The sequence below is a fragment of the Crocodylus porosus genome, unplaced genomic scaffold (assembly GCF_001723895.1).
Source record: "Crocodylus porosus isolate Cpor-Errol unplaced genomic scaffold, CroPor_comp1, whole genome shotgun sequence".
Lineage (NCBI taxonomy): Eukaryota > Metazoa > Chordata > Crocodylia > Crocodylidae > Crocodylus > Crocodylus porosus.
The window spans coordinates 1,766,620-1,771,698 of record NW_017728946.1 but is presented as its reverse complement, the minus strand read 5'-3'; the positions used below and the strand labels follow the sequence as shown (position 1 = coordinate 1,771,698).

Here is a 5,079-nt window from a genome sequence, read left to right as displayed (position 1 = left end):
CCCCCCCCCGGCAACAGCTCACCAAAACTCCTTAACTGGCTCTGCCCCAGGGGCTCCACACTGTGACCATCTGGCAATCCCAGAGTCTCCATGCAGGCTGGCCCAGGACCCGCAAAAGCAGGGCACTCAGCCAGGCAAATGGGATGGAGCCACTGGTTGATGAGAAGCAGCATCTGGCAGTGGAATGGGTGACTGTGCCCAGCATTTTGGGGGCACTGACAGCACGTGGCCAGGGCTCAGACTACAGCCACAATCTGTTACCTGTACACCTCTATCCACAGAACCAGTGGCCGCCACAGGGACACATGGGCAGTGAAGTGTGGCTCTGCCCTAGGATATAGCCCCAGCCTGTGCTGTCATGAACCCAAGATCCTGATCCTAGCCCCAGCCCGGCCCCCACCTACCTGTCCTGCTCCCTGCCCACCTGCAGCTGCATCCCATCCGCCTGGCTGAACACCCTCCCTTCATGGAGCCCCAGAAGTGGGGCCAGGGCAAATGGGCCAAGGTGTCCATGCATCAGGGCCAGGTCTAAAAGCGGTGGTAGAGATTGGCCGTGGCAGCTGCAAGGAGCTGGGGCTGTGGGGCCTGCTAGGAAGTGAGTCTGGCTGTCGTGCCTGGAGACAGCAGGACCAGCCATACACATGACATACGCACCATGACCCAGGCTGCCCCTTGTGCCCAGGCCAGGTTGGGCCAAGTAATCTGCCACACGCTGGACCAAATCCCTTGGCAGGCCCAATCCAGCCCACAGGCTATATAACTTTGCCCACCCCTGTGCTAGCTCCAGCTCAGCTTCCAGTCAGTCAGGATCCTTCTGAATTGTGTCCCTGCCCTCCAATGTGTTCACATTCTTCCCAATTTCATGTCACCTGGAAATACAGAATATGGCAGTGCTCTATTCCAATGTTCAAATCATTAATACGTTGAATAGCACTGGGTCCAGTACAGTCCCAGTGGGGCTGCATTCAAAAACTCCAACCATCCAGACATAGATCCATGTATAATTCCCTCTTGCTTGAAGCTATTGAGCCAGTTGTCTCTCCACCTTGTAGTAGTTGTGTCTGGCCCACATATCTCCAACTTCTTTTGAGAGAAGATTGTGTGGGACTTTGTCAAAAGCCTTGCTGAATCCAGACAAAGTTCTTTGTGTGAATCTGATATCTTTTATTAGACCAACTTAAATAGTTGGGGAAAATTTTTAGCAAGCTTTCAGGTTTAAAAAGCTTTTGGCAGAGGAAGTTTCTGCAGTTGGTGTGCGCTCTTCCTGGATGGAATGAATAGTAAAGAAGCCAGAGGCTGGGCTGGTATGCATACAAGACAGGCAATCAGTGAAGATGTAAACTGAGGAGTCAGTGGGTGAAAGACAGGCAGGGGAGGATTGGGGGGTGGAAGGAAGAAGGGTGATGAATGTAGCAGTTAAATAGTGGAAAGGTACCTGGGGAGTCAAATGTCAGGCAGGTTATAATGCGTCTTAAATCCACTGTCTATATTTAGTCCATGATTTTTTGTATCCAGGAACCTAATGAAGTCCGCTGCATTCCCTTCATCAGGAATCAAGGTTACAGCTAACCAGTCTGTAGTTCCCCAGGTCCTCCTTTTTGTCTTTTTAAAAGAACTATATTGGCCCTTTTTCAGTCTCCTGGTACCTCTCCCGTCTCCCACAACTTCACAAGTATTATTGCCAAGAGCTCTGATACCTCCTCTACTAGTTGCTTCAGTACCCTGGGATGAAGTTCATCAGGTCCTGTTGACTTGAATTCATTCAGACCCAAAGTTCTCGGTCTGTTTCCTTTTTTATCTCTTTGCTCTACTTGTACCCTTTCTTCTGCAAATAGTCCTTATTAGTTGTCTGGCTGCAGCCTAATATTTTTGTGAAGACTGAGGCAAAGTAGCTGTTGAGGGGCTCTGCCCTCTTTGCATCTTCTATTAAGAGGCTCACCCTGGCCTTTTAGCAGTGGACTCACAGCTGTGAAAAGGGCCAACATAGTGCCATTTCTTTTAAAGGCACTACAGACTGGTTAGCCTTAACTCGATACCTGGGAAATTACTGATGCATACTGTAAGGCAGCCTGGTACCTTGGTCAATCTTTCCTGCCAACATACTCTTCTTGTTGTCTTCAACTTCTCAAACCAGGCGCAGGTCTTTTAGTTTTTAGGGCTTTTTAAAAAAAAACTAAAACAACAAAAGCAAAGACTTTTGCCTTCCTGATTTAGTCTCTTATGATTCGTGCCATTCTGCTATGCTTCCTTGATGACGAGCCCACGTTTTCACTGCCTGCATACTTTCCTTTTGCATTTGAGGCTTCTGAGAAGCAATTTGTACAGCCATGCGAGTCTCTTACCATTGTTCCTGTGCTTCTACTATGCCAAAAGGCTTCTTTTTCAGCTTCCAATACTGTGCCCTTTAGAAGCTCCCAGCCCTCCTGGGAGCCTTTATCCTTCAGTCTGCCTTCCCCTGGCACCAGGCCTAGTCTCTCCTTAAGTATGATGAAATCTGCCTTTTGGACATGCAGTGTCTTTGTTCTGCTGACGTCATACTTGTCCTGTCTCAGGATCATGAATTCTATCATCTCATAATTGCTTCCTCCCAAGCTCTCTGGACTTCTTAGGTTGAGCTGCTTCTTTCAGTCTTCTCCCCTCTGGATTGTTTTTTCTTTTGCTGGTGTGTTTTGTTCACCATCCCCTGCAGAATCTAGCTTAAAAGTCCTCCTTACTAGGTCACCCAAATGGTATCCAAAGATGCTCTTTCCCATTCTGGTTACCTGTACCCCATTTCTTGATAGCAGTCCTCCTTTCCTACCTCTGCAGGCTAGCTGAGTTCCAGCCTGCAACGGGTTGTGGGGGGTAGGAAGAGAAGGATGGTCAGGCAGAGGGCGCCATGCCCATGAACGTGCTCACACAGATACATGGCTGCAAGGCAGCCTGGAGAACAGCTCCTGAATGTAAGCTGGCAGGGGAGGGCGGGGGGTGTGGAATTGAGGCCCTCTTAAGAAGGGAGGGAGTTGGGCAGGGCTTGGGCTGCTGCCCAGCTGGGGCAGTGTATGGGGCTTGGGGCTAGAAGTGCACCAATATATTGATCCACATTGTCTCAGCACTGAAAAAAAGAAAATTAACATTATTGGCCAATGACTTTCTTTTGCTGGTGTAGCCAATAGTGCCACCGATAAATACTGCATGCATGCGCGCAGCCACAGCCAGGAATGCAGCCCAGCAGCTTGAAGACCAGCATCCAGCCAGTAAGTCTGTAGGGGGGAAGGGGAATGGGGGGCAGACTGAGGACCCCACGGTGAGGGAAGGAATGCAGCTGGGACAGGAGCTGCCTAGCCAGGGCAGGGCAGGGTAGGGTATGGGGTGGAGATGCAGGGGGCTTGTCTGGGAGGCAGCTTCTGCCATTGCATGCACCCCCTGGGGAGGCATGGGAGACCTGTTGCCCCCCCTTACGGATTTGTGCGTGGGGCAAGGGCAGGATGCCCATTGCAGGCTCAAGGCCAGGGGTTGCGCTGGCCTCTTTCCAGTGTGGGGGATGGAGGAGGAGTCCAGGCCAGGGCTATGCTTGGGGTGGGGTGAACAGCAGTGGCACTGGGAGGGGAGCTATGGGGAATTTTGTGGTGGATATAATTCACCCCATAGGCCCCCTCCCAGCACCGCCACTGGCTGCCCCAACCCCGCTGCCAGGAAAAGGCCAGTGCAGCCCCCAGCCCTGAGCCCACAGTGGGCAGCCTTCCTTCACCCCACACAAATCCAGGGAGCACATGCCCCCCATGAATTCCCCAGGGGCGTGCACAGCAGTAGGGAGCCACACTCCTCCCCACCCTCCCACCTCTGGGGCCTCCCAATGAGCCATCTGCAGCTCCACTTCACACCCCACCCCACCAGGCCAACACTTGCCCCTGTCCCATTCCGTCCCTCACTGAGGGGACCTTGATCTGCATCCTTCCCATGTCCCTTCCCTCTCCCAGAAACTTACCAGCCAGACACTGCTCTCCAAGCTGCCAGGCTGCATATAGGCTATGTTATCAGTATCGGCCAAAATGTTTGGTTAATAATCGGCCATCGGCATCAGCCAAAACAACCTTTACCTGCGCACCCCAAGTTGGGGCCCGGGGCTAGAATTCACAGCCACAGGGCCCCAGTGGGGAGTGTGACACAGCCACAGGCAGCTCATCCAGAGGGGCAGGGGGAAGGACTGGCTCCCCACTGCTGCATGTACTTGGGAGTGTGTTCCCCAGATCTGTGCGTGAGATGGATGCAGGCTGCCCAGTACAGACTTTGGCTCCCCACCCTGTTGCATGCTGCTCGTCCAGGAGCCACTGATCCAGCAGCTCCTCTGGCGGTTCCCACTGCTGCTCCCGCTACTCATCTGTGGGCATGGAGGGTGTGGCATGTGCACCCAGGCCCGTGCGGAGCAGGGCAGGGTGGGCTAGGGCCAGGGCTCTTCCCAGCCCCAGCCTACCGCACCCTGTGTAGATCTAAGGGCACACCCCTGCCGTTCCCTGCCAGACGAGCTACCAGACCTGTGGCTCCCAGACAAGCAGCAAGCAGCAGAGGAAGCCACCCTTTCTCCCCCACCCCAGAGGAGCCATGGCTCCATCCTGAGCCCTCCCCGCCCCAGCTTGGTGGTGCTTGCCCCAGCCCCAGTCCCAGCCCCACTCCTCCCTCACCATGGAGTCCTTGATCTGCTCCCCACCATGCCCCTTTCACCATGCTAGACTTACTAGCTGCATGCAGCAATCCAATCTGCCGGGCTGGTATTGGAAATTGGATCGGTATCAGCCAATATGCCTCCTTAAAAATCAGCTATTGGTATCGACCCCAAAAATCCCTATTGATGCACCTCTAGAAGATGGGCTCTGTGCTCTGCTCCACCACAGCAGCCAGCCCCTGCCACAAGTGGCAGCCGGAGCTTGGGTGCTACTGCTGGGGGCAGAGGGGCTGTGAACCTCAGTCCCTAGCCCCATAGCCTTGGCAGCTGGGCGCCCCCTCTGGCAGGGGTGGGGGGGCTGTGGGTGGAGAGTGAAAGGCCTCAACCCATGTCCTGTTGAGCAAGGGGAGCAGAGGAAGCTCTGATTTTCCATAATA

The 5,079-nt window shown here is 53.7% G+C and overlaps 1 protein-coding gene across 8 annotated transcripts in view; it reads right to left on the bottom strand.

The window, feature by feature from the left end:
- Nucleotides 1-5,079, bottom strand: part of PHF20 (PHD finger protein 20) — a 147,053-nt gene that overhangs the window by 82,255 nt on the left and 59,719 nt on the right. The gene's annotated exons all lie outside the window — the stretch shown is intronic.